The 15,454-nt window shown below is 41.3% G+C and overlaps 1 protein-coding gene across 2 annotated transcripts in view; it reads left to right on the forward strand.

Moving 5' to 3' along the window:
* Positions 1 to 13,964: 13,964 nt before the first annotated feature.
* The window catches only part of dok4 (docking protein 4), a 74,009-nt gene continuing 72,519 nt past the window's right edge, over positions 13,965 to 15,454 (forward strand). Inside the window, exon 1 of one of the 2 annotated variants that reach the window (XM_051380045.1) lies at positions 13,965 to 14,347. The gene's annotated coding sequence lies outside the window, so the exon portion shown is untranslated. The other variant, XM_051380046.1, reaches the window with a different exon arrangement.

A 15,454-nucleotide genomic window follows, 5' to 3' on the forward strand; every position in this document is an offset into this window, starting at 1 on the left:
AATTATGTTTCATTCAAAACATATCCACATCCATATTATTAGTATACAAAATGTATTTTGTAGGAAGCCGTGTTGACCCCTGTGGGCTTCCTGCAGGACCCCTGATTGTGACTGGACCACTGGCGCTACTCATTACTGAAACAAAAAAAGTCTGTGGTTAGACAGGACGTCTACCAACTCTCACAGCTAACAACTGACTTTGAATGCATGGGCATATACAAAAGAGACAACCCAGTAGTGCTGCCCGTATGCAGTCTTGGATTCATCAAGACTGTGCTCATGGCGAGAGACTTGGAGCTACATCATAATATACTGGGCATTTCCCAGGTGTCCGCTGTGTGTGACTGAAATATTGGTGTGAGTGTATGTGTGTGCATGTGTGTGTTCCATCTAGATTACAGTCCATTAGCTGTGGGTTGTAGGCGTGCCTGTGTTGAATGGAGGCCTTTGTTTAGCAGCCGTTTAAATAAAGAAACCTCACTCTGAAATAACCTTGCTAATGAGATGCGGCATTTTAATACCAGCACAAATCGCCCTCCGTTCTACTTTATGGTTGTTATTATTTACATTTTCTGTAGGTGTGTGTGTTTAGAGAGAGAGAGAGAGAGAGAGAGAGAGAGAGAGAGAGAGAGAGAGAGAGAAAGAGACAGCAGAGTAAAATGTAACATTCAAGATGAGATTATTTCCAGACATTGTGTCCCATTTGCTGTAAGACACAACTGAAGGTGACCTGTTATAAATCATCATCATATCTCAAACTTTAAGTATAGACAGTATCTGTCACAATCCCACCCATTGCCTCCTTCCCACTGATGTGACACCCACATTTTTACACCTCTCCAGTGACCGTATAACCGGGATTACAGTACACTGCTGTGAACCAATTAGCAAGCTCCAGTCTAAGAAGATACAGAGAGTTTTTCACAAACACTATTCAGTATGTCAAACTGCAATAACCCCCCAGTCCTTGAAAGGTATTCAGTATAGTCTGTTTTCCATGTCTAACACTGGTACCAGTGTTACAAACTTCCCATTCATTGTCAAATCGCTCATGAGTGTGAGCCTAGCCTTTTGTATCTGAATACATTTCTCTGCACTGGTCAACAAGTGATTCTGTTCCTCTTCATTTTTCTAACCACATGTGAGGTGAGCGCAGAGTGATATTGAGCGGAGCGGTCCTGAGTAGCTTTGAACAGGTGAGCGAAGGGAACATACAGCTTCATGAGCGAGGGACAGAAATTGAAACCGCTCCACTCTAATGCTCATATGCTCTGCTGAGGACATTACTCACTTTGGAGATTTTGTTCAGACTTTTCTGCATGGCGCATGGGTCTAAAATAAGCCCCTGATAGTCTTGTTGATGTGCAGGCATTAAGAGAGAAACAGAAACCATTTTACGTATTCATCATCTACATCAGCTCTGGACAAACTTAAAGGAGACATACTATGCCCCTTTTCAGGTTCACAATTGTATTTTGTGGCTCTCCTACAATAGGTTTAGATGTTTTAATGTTCAAAAAACACATTTTCTCATACTGCCTATAGCTGAACACCTCTTTTCAGCCTCTGTCTGGTTTTAGCTCTTTAAGGCCCCCTCAGGTTGCCGTTGTTTTCAGCAGGTAGCTCCTCACTGCTACTGACTTTAGCTGCATTTCTACGTCAATATTAATTCAATAACTGCTTCTAAACCAAAAACTTCACCACCGGACATGTTAGAGCGGGAGTCTGACCTGAAATCACGGACATCAACAATCAGGATTACAGCTTTCTGTTTTCCTCAGGTAAATACTGCTATAAAAACCTCTATCTATCACATAATGTTAGTGTTTATACCTTAATTATGAAAACCAACACTGTTTTATGCTTGTCTTTACAGGTACAGCAGTGAGCAGTGACCTACAGTCTACACAGCCCACTGAAGTTAAACATATTATATGCCGGGAATACTTTATCCTGTACAACAGTGGTTCTCAACGCGCGGACACTCTCCTTTATTGAAATCACAACTAATCCAAATCCAAATTATTTCAAAACCAACAAAGATGGAGAGATTTCTAGTGAGGACCAACAAGGCAACCGACGCACCACCAGCTGCAAAAAAGCTTTGAAGGTACGATGAAGCATACCTGCAGTTTGGGTTTACAGTCACGGCTGATCTGAGACCTCAGTGTGTCGTGTGTGCCGAGGTGCTGGCAAACGACAGCATGAAGCCCTGCAAACTAAAAAGGCACCTCGAAACAAAGCATGCTGGCATTAACAAACCGGCTGAATATTTTAAAAGAAAGCTTGATGGCCTCCATCAGCAACAGGCAACCATTTCAGCGCACAGCACTGTGTCTAAACAGTGTTTGGAGGCATCGTATGTAGTGGCCAAAAGAATAGCTAAACTGGGTAAACCGCATACAATTGCAGAGACTCTCATTTTGCCGGCCGCGCAAGACGTGCAGAATAATGATAGGAGATCGGTGCAGTACCACTGTCCAATGACACAGTCGCTAGGAGAATTTCAGACATGTCTAATGATATCAGAGAGCAACTGATAGAGTTCATAAAAAAGAGTCTACGCGCTGCAGCTGGACGAATCCACTGATATTGCTGGGCAGGCACAGCTCCTCACCTATGTCAGGTATCTGCGGGACAAGGCGATTGAGGAGGATGTCCTGTTTTGCCGGCCTCTTCAGTCGCACACTACAGGAGAAGCCATATTCAATGTCCTTGATGTTTTTATCCGTGAAAATGGTTTGGCTTGGGACCGATGCGTTGGCCTATGCACGGATGGTGCGCGGGCAATGACGGGCTGTGAGCGCGACCTAGCTGCTCGCGTTCAGCAAGTAGCTCCACTTGTGAAATGGACACATTGCATGGTCCATCGCGAAGCACTAGCTGCTAAAAAAATGCTGGTTCTCTTTGACTCCGTGCTGAACCAATCCGTGAAAATGATAAATCTCATCAAATCACCGCTGCTAAACTCTCGCTTGTTTGGGGTCTTCAGTTTGGGAACAGCTGCTTCTGCACACTGAAGTTCGCTGGCTCTCCAGGGGGCGGGTGTTACAGCGGTTGTATGAGCTGCGAGAGGAGGTGAAGTGGTTTTTGACAGAAATCAAATCAGATCTGACAAAGCATCTGGATGACACTATGTGGCTTGCGTCTCTGTCCTATCTGGTCGATATATTTGACCGCTTGAATGGCCTCAACCTGTCTTTGCAAGGCCGCGAAACTCATATTTTGCTCCTTGCAGACAGAGTGGACACCTTCACACAAAAACTTGACGTCTGGCATGGCCGCATCACTCGAGGGAACTGCGACATGTTCCCCAGCCTTGCAGACTTTATCACGGATGCAGGCACGTCACACGATTTCTCCTCTCTATTTCAATCAGCGTCTGAGCACCTGTCAGAAATGAGAAAACAATTTGCGATGTACTTTAAGGAGGATTATCGCTCTTTTGCGTGGGTTCGAGATCCATTTGTGTGCACAGCAAACGAGCTGTCAATTGATATGCAGGAACAGCTTATTGAGCTGAAGAGTGACAGTAGGCTGAAGGAAGTCTTTACCTCCTGCCCTCTTTCGTCATTCTGGGCAGCACTGATGCAGGAATACCCTCAACTCTGTGACGTCGCCTTGAAGATTCTCCTCCCTTTCGCGTCGACATATTTGTGTGAGGCAGGATTCTCAAAAATGACTGCACTCAAAACAAAGTACCGCAATCGTGCACAAATCGAGGATGATTTGAGGCTATGTTTATCAGACATTGCTCCAAGAATTGAGGATCTTTGCGAGGCAAAGCAGGCTCAGGTCTCACATTAACATCGCCTACCTGCAAGCTTCTGTCAAAAATGAAAATGATAGGCCTATTATTAGGCCTAGTAATAATAACACTAATAAAGCATAAATTCATATCAGAGGTCTGGTGCCAATTCCCAATTATAGCAATAGCCTAGTAATGATAATAGGCCTACTGATGATAATAATAATAATAACAATAATAATAACAATAAAGCATGTAAATTCATATAATTATATAGCAATAGCCTAGTAATGATAATAGGCCTACTACTACTCATAATAATAATAATAATAATAATAATAATAATAACAATAAAGCATGTAACCTCATATAATTATATAGCAATAGCCTAGTAATGATAATAGGCCTACTTATGATAATAATAATAATAACAATAATAATAACAATAAAGCATGTAAATTCATATAATTATATAGCAATAGCCTAGTAATGATAATAGGCCTACTACTACTCATAATAATAATAATAATAATAATAATAATAATAATAATAATAATGCCTGCAAGCTCACATTAGAAATCTGGTGCTACTGCCAGTTATAACAATAGCCTAGTAATGATAATAGGCCTATACCTACCGCTACTGATGATGTCTATCTAATGGCAGCAGATACACACACACAGGACATTTACTGACTGTAACTGATGTTGTGACAAGTTCTCGGTGCAATAACAGACATTTAGCAGTGAGCCTCAGTGTTGTTTAATATACAATAGGAGATGATACTAGTATGTTACACTGGACCTGCCCTTATATCTTCAGTAATACCAGTACTGCAATAACGCTAAATAAATGGATCAGGAAACTTTTATTAGTCGGTTTGACTCCACATAAAGCCTAGTGAGCATCGAAGTTACACAATATTACTAAACTAATGAATCCCTGCAGTTTGACTATTTCTCTCTCACAGTAGCTCTATCATTAACTCCGGTGCACGTAGATCAAGTTAATTTACACACTGTAACACACACACACACCGTAACACACACACACACACACACACACACAACAACGAGGCTAGCCCCAGCTGGTTAGCACGTTAGCAAGTTACACAAACAGAAAATAATCAGCATAACTCACTCCCGGTATTTTGGTAGCTTCTAACGAGGGTTAACGATCACAGTATTACAACATAAAGTCCGACAGACTCAGTAACTATAGCAACACAGTGACATCACAGAGCTGCTGTGTGCTAATCAAAGCTACAATCCTACCAAACTAATGACCTCCGCTGCTGAACTACACACAGTACGGTGTCTTCTTCTGATCACAGCTGTATTGATCCACACGGTACACAGCTACTGAGCTACCCAGCAGATATGTAAGTTACCAGGTTAAAGACAATTAAACCTAACTGACGTTATCTTCCCTGTCCTACAAAATACAGACGAACATAAAGCCAATTCCCCCCCGGCACGAAGCTTGGTGATTCGCAGCATAAACTTATAATAAACTTTGTGTGAATCTCTATAAAAAATATCAGCAGGGGAGAATATGGAGACATCTGCACCAGCTGGCTTAATAAATTAACTTCACCTTATAAGTTTCATGTTCATCTTGCAAACATTTAACAAACATTTAACAAACAATAACTACGTTAGCATCACTGAGGCTCCTGTAGCTAACAACGGTTAGCATGTTCTAGCGGTACACGAACAATGAAAAACAGCATAAATTCTTAAAAATACTTACAGTTACTTCTTCTGCCGTCTCTCCACAGACAGTTGCTACAATCCCTCTTTCAGGAACAGTCTTTCAGCCAGGCCAGTGTTGTACTGACCGAGGTTGTGAAAACAGTCCGACACGAAGTGGTTCACACACGGTCCGGTTTTTCTGCTGGACATTGCCGTCAAAAATAAAAATAAATCCAGTGGCTCATAGATATGTAAATTAGTGTCGGGCTGTGCAGCCAATGACTGAACAGTTTGTCTGCTGAAGCCTTTGCCCAGACATTGGGCTGGCAGGCTGCTGGCTGGGCTCGCTTGTTCTCCCCTAGCTTGCTCTTTTATAGTAACAATGGCGGAGCTCCGATAGTCAACTGTAAACTGCGGTGGGTGGCAACATGGAGCCGAAATGACGTCAAAAACTCTGACTGTCCAAAATTGAGTGATTTCTCTCCTATATTCTGACTGAGGCAGCTCACAAAAACATGACTGAGTCATTTTTTTTCACCCTTTGCCTGCTGATAGGCCCTCCAGAGTCCCAAATGTACATAATCAAATGATTAAAAAGTTAGTTTTGCATAATATGTCCCCTTTAAAGAAAAAGGATCTCACTGCAATGAATTGGCTACTACAGGGAATAACATCATCACACATGAATACAGTTGGTCTCACTGAATCCACAAGTCTCAGCTTACCAGTCATACCTATAATTTATGCAATTAAAATACTGTGCATGGACCCTAGTATGCAAAAATATTAAAGCTAGCATGATATGACTGGCACCAATGGATGGCTTTGGTCATCTTGTTTCATTTGATAACCTTATCTTCACTTCAACCTCTGAAAGACAGTAATTTCATCAAAAGACATCGGGGTCTGTGGTCGATGTGGAGCTAACTCTAACTACTTTTTATACTGTTCTGTAGTTCAGTGTACAAAAATACAGTTTTTTATGTAAAAGCAGCTAAAACTGTCACATAAATGTAGTGCTATACAAGTAGTACCTCAGATATGTATATGTATAAGCACTGAATCTTAATTACATTCCACCACTGGAATATTGATGTTCTCATCTGGTGATAGGGTTGATAAAAACACAATAAACCAATGTTATTGATCATTATGAATGAAGCATATCAGTTTTTTAATTTAAGCCCAATATGATCATTGTGTATCAGTCTGAAGCTACACCTCATACTCTTATCTGTTCAATATTCAGCACCCAGTCTCTAGTTGTATACTGCAGAGTTGTGAGTTTCCTAAACTGTCCGCTCTGTACCAGCCAGCACTGCGTACAGTATATTTGAATTGCTTTATACACCCCCAACTCTTCCCTCTTTAATATTTTACCTCTCTCCGCCCCTCTTCTCATTGCTTCCTCATTACGAGTGATAATTCTGTGTTTTCTTCTAATCATTTCCATTTGACAACATGCTGCACTAACACACAAATACCGTCTGGAGAAACAGCATCTTTAACCCCACAGGAAGTTGTAATATGTGTTTGTGTGTGTGTGTGTGTGTGTGTGTGTGTGTGTGTGTGTGTGTTTGTGTTAGCTCAGCGGTGTGTGAAAGGTGGAGACAGGGGTGATATTTCTCCCAGACACACTCTGCTCCAGCTCTCCGGCTTCACCATATGGAGCCCATTAGGCCCATTTATGAACATTGCACAAACACACACACACACACACATGCACACACTTTATACACTGGTACTCACAAATTCTAAAACAGACACGTTCGATGGCACTACAGCGATGGCATAGAAGAAACATATGTTATGTAATAAATAACAGTGTCAACATTTACCCCCGCAGTCTGTTCACCGTTTGTGTATGTCTGTGCAATTGTTTGTGTGTGCATAGTGTGTGTCATAAAGGCCTGTCAGTGCGTGTGTTTTTTCCCATGCACCTCACTGTGTCAAAGCTATCACACCCTTATCAGTTCACTGGCACCAAAACTCTGTCTAGTAAACACATACACACACACACACACACACACACACACACACACACACACAAACACATTTCTTCTCTCATTCCATCCAACTGTACCGCTCCTCTGTTCTCTCTCTTTAGGTCATAAACTCTAAGGGTTGGTCAAGCCAGCATTAACTGATACTGTGTTTGCATATTTGCATTTGTTCCTCGGTATTAGGTTAATGCTCAAAGCTTGTTTTGTCTGTTTCCTCTGTGTACTTGTAAGACTCAGCTGCTCTTTTGCACTTCACTTCCTATATCTTTGGTGCCAAGCGGTGTGTATGTGTGAGTGTGTGTGTGTGTGATTGCGTGTGTGCGTGCATGTGAGGGAGAGAGACAGAGAGATGGCAAGATGCTGCGTGTGTGTGAAGTTTCCACTATGTCACCACTATACAGTTCAACAGACACCTGGGGACACACATGCATATGAGTGCACACATGCACACACACACACAGGCAGCCTGTGCTGTAGAGATGATGGTTTGTTATTAACACTACCGTAACTCTTAGAATACAGCACCCCTCCATTTTAAGGAGGACAGTTTATTTATTCTTTTATAAAGAATATTGTGATTTTTTTTTTCTAAATATGCCATTTAAAGCTAAATATGTCGCAATTTTTAAAAGATTGTTTCAGTTACTCACATGCATTTTACCGGCATACTTGTCTAATGCAGGATAAGGCTGTTTATCAGAGAGAGAAGGCTCTGTAAAAATAGCTTGTGGTCAGGTCTTTTAAGTTTAGATTTTAAATAATACTCTAAACTGGTAACTAATAAAAATAACAATTTCCTTTAGTTTTCTTTACCAAAACACTGTTTTCTTACACCTCTTAAAATCAAGAATGCCTCACGAACCCCCAGTGATGCTTTGGCCGCCCCCAGGTTATTAACCACTGTATTAAAAGATGCTTTCTATCTAAACAACAAACTGTCAAAAGATATGATGTAAGATACAGTACGAAGGGAAAGCAATAGCCATGCCTGCTGCATTCGAGCTTTAACTCTAACAAGCACTGCGACAACATCATGTTCGGTCACATGCCAGTTAACAGCATTTGTCAGCTCTAAAGGGGCCCGTCTGGAACAAGAAACTGATGTATGAGTTTTCATCGAGATGACTACCACAACTCCACAGAGGCTGAAGCATCTCTGACTGAATTGCAGGCGCATCATTCAACAAACCTGGAAAGCTATCGGGGTAAACAGTGGGAGAAATCAGGAGACGTTCATGATATTTTGTCTAGGTCCTGCCAGTCAGCCCCCAGACAAATGTATCAGTTAAAACCTTCTCCAATTGGCCTGTTGTGAAGGATGAAACCTTGATGGTGACAGACCTGAGCTGTTCAGTGCACAGCAGGTGTGTGCACTTCAAGAAGCACCATTTTTCACTCATACTCTCATCTGATTGGCTGGTTAATTGATTGGCTGTCAGGGTGACTGATGGTGTTGGTGCTCATATCCAACATATCCAAGGTAACGCACCGATGCGACATCCGAAAGCTCCCCAATCAGCATTTCTCAGTGAACAGAGCGAGCAGGAGAGCAGCGTGTTCATCTATCATCCTGATAGTAACTGGTACAGGTCTCCTGAGCCTCACAGTTGACCCCATTCAAACTGTCTATTAGTGAAACTGTTCTGTCGCCACACACGATTGATGTGTGAGCTGCTCTGACCTTCTCATGTAGGCTAATGGAACTCTATAATAACCTACCCACCTATTATATGGTTGGTTCACAGTGGCTGAAATGACATGAATTGTATTCTATCTTCACCATCACTTCTATTATTTCAGCAGACACGCTCACACTTATAATTAAAGCCGACATACTCTGAAAAGAAAAACTGGGCTTTTATTAGCTGTCTTGAGGCAGTAAAATGGATATTGTTGTGTGTGCACAGTTTTGTAAACTTCAAATCGTGAGTGGATTTCTAACACGCACAATGTAATTATCGCAGTGCTCAATAGATTCACTTATCTGTTGTGGTTATTTGAGTCTTTACTTGTTGGCTGTGGAGGGGCCGACCTGTCCAAATCAGGGGCTTATCTAAAGAAATATTCACATGGTGTCCAGAGGGTGTCATGGAGACTTTAAGGCAGAAATATATGCTGATTATTCACATACAATCACATATATCAATGTGCCTGAAAAAGCCCACAAATGAAGATATTTGAACTCAAAAACATTACTTGGCACATTAGTAAAGCACTGAATAGAAATATCTAAAGATGGCATTAGAAATCAATACATTGTTTTATTTAAATTTATTTTCAATATTTCCATGTCTTTTTTCATTAAACCAGTAAGCCTATCTCTTAGTCTAAAAACAATTATCAGAATTACTGTTAAATCTGACAGCATCTGACACCAAACTGGGGTGGCCTGGCATTTTTTACAGGTGACAATAAGGAAGTCTCTGGGAAGTTAGTATTGCTACGCCCAGGCTGGCACCCCTTTAAAACCAAAAGTGTTTTGCTTTAACACACTTGTTTTTGTATGGATTAAACACGCAAGACATGACGTGGCAATCAGTGAGCTTTAGAGGATTTTTTAACCTTTGCACAGAGCCAGGCTAGTTTCCTGTCCATCTGCTAAGCTAAGATGCTGAAGGTAGACATGAGAGTGAATGGCGTTAGTCTTCTCATCTAACTCTCTGTAAAAAAGCAAATATGCTAATTTTTATTTCTGTAGAACTACTTGATTATGTCCCATTACTTCTAGAATCATCTGGAGGCTGAAGTTGTGGTCCGCTGACAGTCACACCCGAGCCACTGTGAACTGATGACAGTGGCAGGGTTCCAGTCAGAGGCTGAATGTCAGCTTGACCTTTCGTCCCCTCCTTGTCTTCTGATTGCAAGCTGTAAGTTTCTTTAGTTTTGTCAGTTGAATTCCTTTAACATTAGGCCACTTTGTTATTTTCTCAAATATAAAAAACATACAGAGCTCAATTAGACACTTTAGTAATTTTCCTATATCCTGCAGAAAGAGCTGCAGGAATTTTGAGCTATACACGATATTTTAGTCATACAACACTGGACTATAAGTACCCTGATTATACAGCAAGCCATCACATCACACAACATTTTTTTTTTTTTCAAATCAAAGGCAAAGCCCAGTGGTACCACGCCTTTACTCCTGCTGGCATTGCTGTTCTTAACAATTTAACCGACCTCAACAGAGCGATCAGAAACTTGGTGACTTTGAAAACTGCTGCTGAAAATCCTTCTGATGCACTGTGGAGGCTGTGATAATAAAACTTCCCAGTGAACATTTTGATGTTGAAAAGTCGTTCAAAGAATTACTATGGTCACCAGTGAAAAGACGAAATTGATTCAAAAGAGAATGTTTTTTCACTAGCACTGATTGAACTTTTATATTTCACCTGGATTTGTAATAGTGAAATTTTCCATCCTCTACAAAGTGCAAATAATAGCCTATTGTCACTGGAACCTAAAACCACATACAAATTTCCCAACTAACAGCCCCAGTATATATTATAGTCCTTAGGTCTTTTTGACAGAAAGCTGAAGACTACATGCTTGCCGGTCCCAGTCCTGATGACTCTTTTTCTCTGTTAGTGTTTTAGTTGTGGTTCTTGAGTTGGTTCTGTTCAAGATTCTTGGGACCTTGGTAAATGGAAAATGGACCTGTACTTGTATAGCCTTTCTAGTCTTCCGACCATTTAAAGCGCTTTTACACTACATGTCACATGTGAATAGCAGAATATGACACGCCTAGTTCCCAAGGAGTTTTGGTTCCGAACCAATTTAGCTTTAGTCAAAATGCTCGGAAACGGTTCAAAACTAGGTGCCTGAACCTGAACAGATCCAGTTTCCTGTTGGTGGAAAAGGCCTATGAGTCAGTTAAAGGGCTTACACACACCCTGGACCTTGTTCTGTCCTTTGGTATTTGTTTGGACTCCTTAAGGCCACACACCAACCCGATTATCAGCCGTCGGACGTCATCGGACAGTCAGGCGAGGTCGGTGACTCGAGTCGGTTCGGTGTGTACCGTGCCGTCGTCAGTCGGCGTCGGTGTTCATTTTGGCTGATTCGACATGTAGAATTGGCCAGTGGCCGTCGGCCTCAATGACCAATCTGATTGGTGGAGTGCTAGCCCTTGACTAGCGAATCACTGAGTGCACGAGAAAACCGGAAGTGACGATGGTAAACGTACTACGCCAACGCCAGTATCTTGTTATTATTAGCCATCGTATTTTCCGTTCAGCGAGTAATGACAATAACGATCCTTCTTGAGTACTATCAACACTCTCTGATGAAAACAATGACTGACGAAAGCGTGCTCTGTGTTTACTAGGTCTAGAGTGATCCGTCATTTCCGGTTTTCTTTTTTTTGGGGGGCTACAACACAGATTAGCGCCGCCTGCTGTTATGGGGACGTATTACACCTCGCGCACGCACAGAACGTACGCTCCAGTCGGCGTCGGTTTGGTGTGTTCGGAAGCACTTTTTTGACCGACTTGGGGAGACGGGCGCCGACTGATCAGTCCGACTGCTTTTCTGCCGACGGTCGGCCGTCGGGTTGGTGTGTTCTGGCCTTTAGAGCCAATAGATAACCACGTATCTGATCACCAAACCATCACAACGGCCACAAACAGTAGACTATAATGTTTACTCTCAAGTCTTTAACTCAAATTCTGCACCTCACTTTTCCGTCTTCATTTCTTGCCTCCAGTCCACTGCTTCACCTTTCTGGGTTCTACTGCTCCTCTCACACTCAAGGAACGCAAACCAAATACATGTCCATGGTGGAAAATCTGATAAACAACTGCCGTCTCTTGATAATCTTAGAAATGTAATGCATGCCTATCAAGCAGCTGTTAAGGATGCAAGAATGGCTTTACTTGCCAATTTCGTTGCAGACCACCACCATAACCTGAGGGGTTCAGCCCCATGAATCTAGTTATAAATCCCTCTTCACGTTCTAAACCTCAGCGCAGCCCCAGTAGCTGTGAAGAGTAAGATTGCAGACATCAGAGCCAATTTACTTCATCTAGTTATGGTTATACTCTCAGAGCCATCAGCTTTCTCTCATTTTGAACCCATCATTCTTACAAAGCCAAAGGAAACAATAGTTTGCGGCATGTGCTCTCATTGACACTGCTGTCCCTACACTGTCTCTATCTTTATTTTTTATTAGTCATTAGAAACTTTCCTTCCAGTTTTAAACAACCCCTTGTTCAAACCATGAACCATGACCCTGTATATCCAGTCAACTAAGCAAAGCTTTTAGAATTTTTTTTTTTTTCATGAATTCAAGTCGTGGGGGGGTCTTATACATTACCAACTACCATTATTTTATTTACAATGTAATGAGTATTATTTCTCTTTGTATTAATTGCTTGATTTAGATTTACCACTTAAAAAACCCCAAAACCCGATACATCCTCCCACTAGTGGAGTGCTACCTAGCCACAGAATGCATCCCAGTGCCCCTCCACCAGCGACTAGTGACTTTTTGTGAAAAATTTGCACCTTACTACCAGTTAATGCACTTACAATACCAGCTGCACAGAGATGACCAGCTCACACAGAAAAAGGTTGCTGCATGGCACAGACCTTGCACATGGGGCACCCCTATCATTTCTGGGTTTAATCTTTGTTTGGGTCAAGGAATAGAGACACACCTTGAAAAGCTGAAGTTACATACAGTAGTATGAAGTAAAAGTAGATTTACAAATATTTATGTTTTTAATTGGAATCCCCTTCTTCCCACCGCATACATACAAAATACACAACATAAAAAAATGAAAATAAATAAAAAATAATATATATGTTACACATATATATACGTATACACACATAGATATACAAACACATGCTATAGTACAGTTAAAAAGGGCTAAGCACACAAGTGAATAAGATACAGAACAGCATTATGGTTTCCAGCCCACATTACAGCTCACATACATTATGAAAAGGATTCTGTTTCTATCTGGGAAGTTAGAAACATAATGTTACAGGATAGGTCAGCCAAATGAGTCAAGTCAATATATTAATTTGAAAGACCAGAGGATACAGACTGTTACTGGTTGCCAGTATAAAATGACTTGTGTGACTTGTGCAATCATGTGACCAGGGTGTAGTTGGTGGGGGAATATTTGATTTACAGTGACTGTTCTTCAGCCGCAATTAACGATGCAAAACCAATTATTCTAGTGCACTTAATAGTTAGACCAGAGACCCCAAAAATAGCAGTTCAAGGAGAAGCAATTAATTCATGATGATGACTTGACTAGAAATGGTCCTACTTTTCTTCTCTCAAGTCACTGTTAGTTGTCTCTGCTGGAACAGGAATTGTGCTCCTGTCGTCACATAGCCATGGAGCCATAAGACGTTGAACTGTCTCAGACTGAAGCTTTTTCCTGAGCTGGCTGGCTCTTCGCAGTATTACGGTAGGAGGCGGGTCCTGTCGGAGCGTGGATGGCCGGCTGGGCGTGTTTTGTCTTTTTCTGTGTGTGTGTGTGTGTGTGTGTGTGTGTGTGTGTGTGTGTGTGTGTGTGTGTGTCTCTGTGTGTGCCGTCCTGTCTGGCTCCTGTCCGCACCAGCACGGCACGGCACGCCACGGCTCAGCGTCACACATACGCACGGAGGCAGAGGGAGGGACGGCGAGCCGCATCAGCAGCGCTGTCGCTGCGCACAAAACAAACCATCCGTGTGTCAACAGCCCGCTGCCAGCGTTCCCCTGCGCTCCGCTCCGGGTGGATTTACTGTGGCGTCTGCTGCAGCAGCGAGGAGGGGGACTAGAGCTGGTAGAACCGCTGCAGCGGGAAGGTCAGGAGCGGACTGAGTCAGGGACCCCGTCCGGGACCCCGCCCGGCCGCAGCTTCCCCCCGCTGCGCTGGAGCTCACCGACGATTGAAGGTGTCATCCAGGTAACATCCACACAGGGCTGAGGCATGTCTGAGCAGCGCATGGTGACTGTGATTGTTGTCCAATGTGATTCCATTATAGAGACTTCATTCCACCTTTACTGCTCCTAACTCTGTCCGAGATGTTCATCAAAGTTCGGCAGCATTCTACAGTCTCACACAGTCTGTCTCCTCACAGTGTAAGTTTATAGATGTTGCCATGATGTTACTGTTTAATTATAGTGTATTTAATTAAAAAACATCAATATTAAGTCATATATTTCTTTAGTATTTTGCCGTGGTAAGCATTATCATACAAAGGACAATAATGTCATAAGTATAAATAAATAAATAGTCTAAATGCAGAAAGAAATAATTAAATTCATATAAGAAAAAATAAATACATTTTGGTAAAAAGGATATTTCTGTATTTTAAAATGTATTTATTTATACATACATGTATTCTATATTTCTACATGTATTCTTTTATTTATTTATATATTTATTTATTTATTTATGAAAATGTCAATTTCTGTATTTTTACATTTATTTATTTATTTGTGTATGTATTTCTACATTATTATTTCCTATTTCCTAAAATAAAGAGTTGTTGAATTGGATTAGTAATGATAGACAGAAATCAATTTGTTTATCAGATAGTTTTCTTTAAGCAAAATACCAAATATCCACTGGCTTCAGCTTCCAGCTTCCAAATATTTTCTGTTTTTTTTAATAGATCTTTAATAATATATTTAGCTTTTAAACTGTTAATCGGTACAAACAAACATTACTTATAAAATAACATAAGAAATAATGCTAATACATCATATATAATACAACTTGAAGCTCTAAGACGTTGTGATGGACATTTCTTTATTATTTTATAGCCCAAACTATTGGTTGATAAATGGATAAAATTATTTGCAGACTTAACAATAATGACAATAATCTTAGGTGGAGCCCTACAAACAAAAAACAAAACTTCTTGATTTTTCACAACAGCAGCATCCACCATGAGGCAGTTGTTTGGTACCTGGACTTGATGATGACCATGATACAGACTCCTTTTAGGGATGCAGTTAGTTGACAAAGCCTCCAAAGTCAGTCTGAAATTGCATTTTTCTTCAAATA

The sequence above is a fragment of the Dicentrarchus labrax genome, unplaced genomic scaffold, assembly GCF_905237075.1.
Source record: "Dicentrarchus labrax unplaced genomic scaffold, dlabrax2021, whole genome shotgun sequence".
NCBI classification, from domain to species: Eukaryota; Metazoa; Chordata; class Actinopteri; family Moronidae; genus Dicentrarchus; species Dicentrarchus labrax.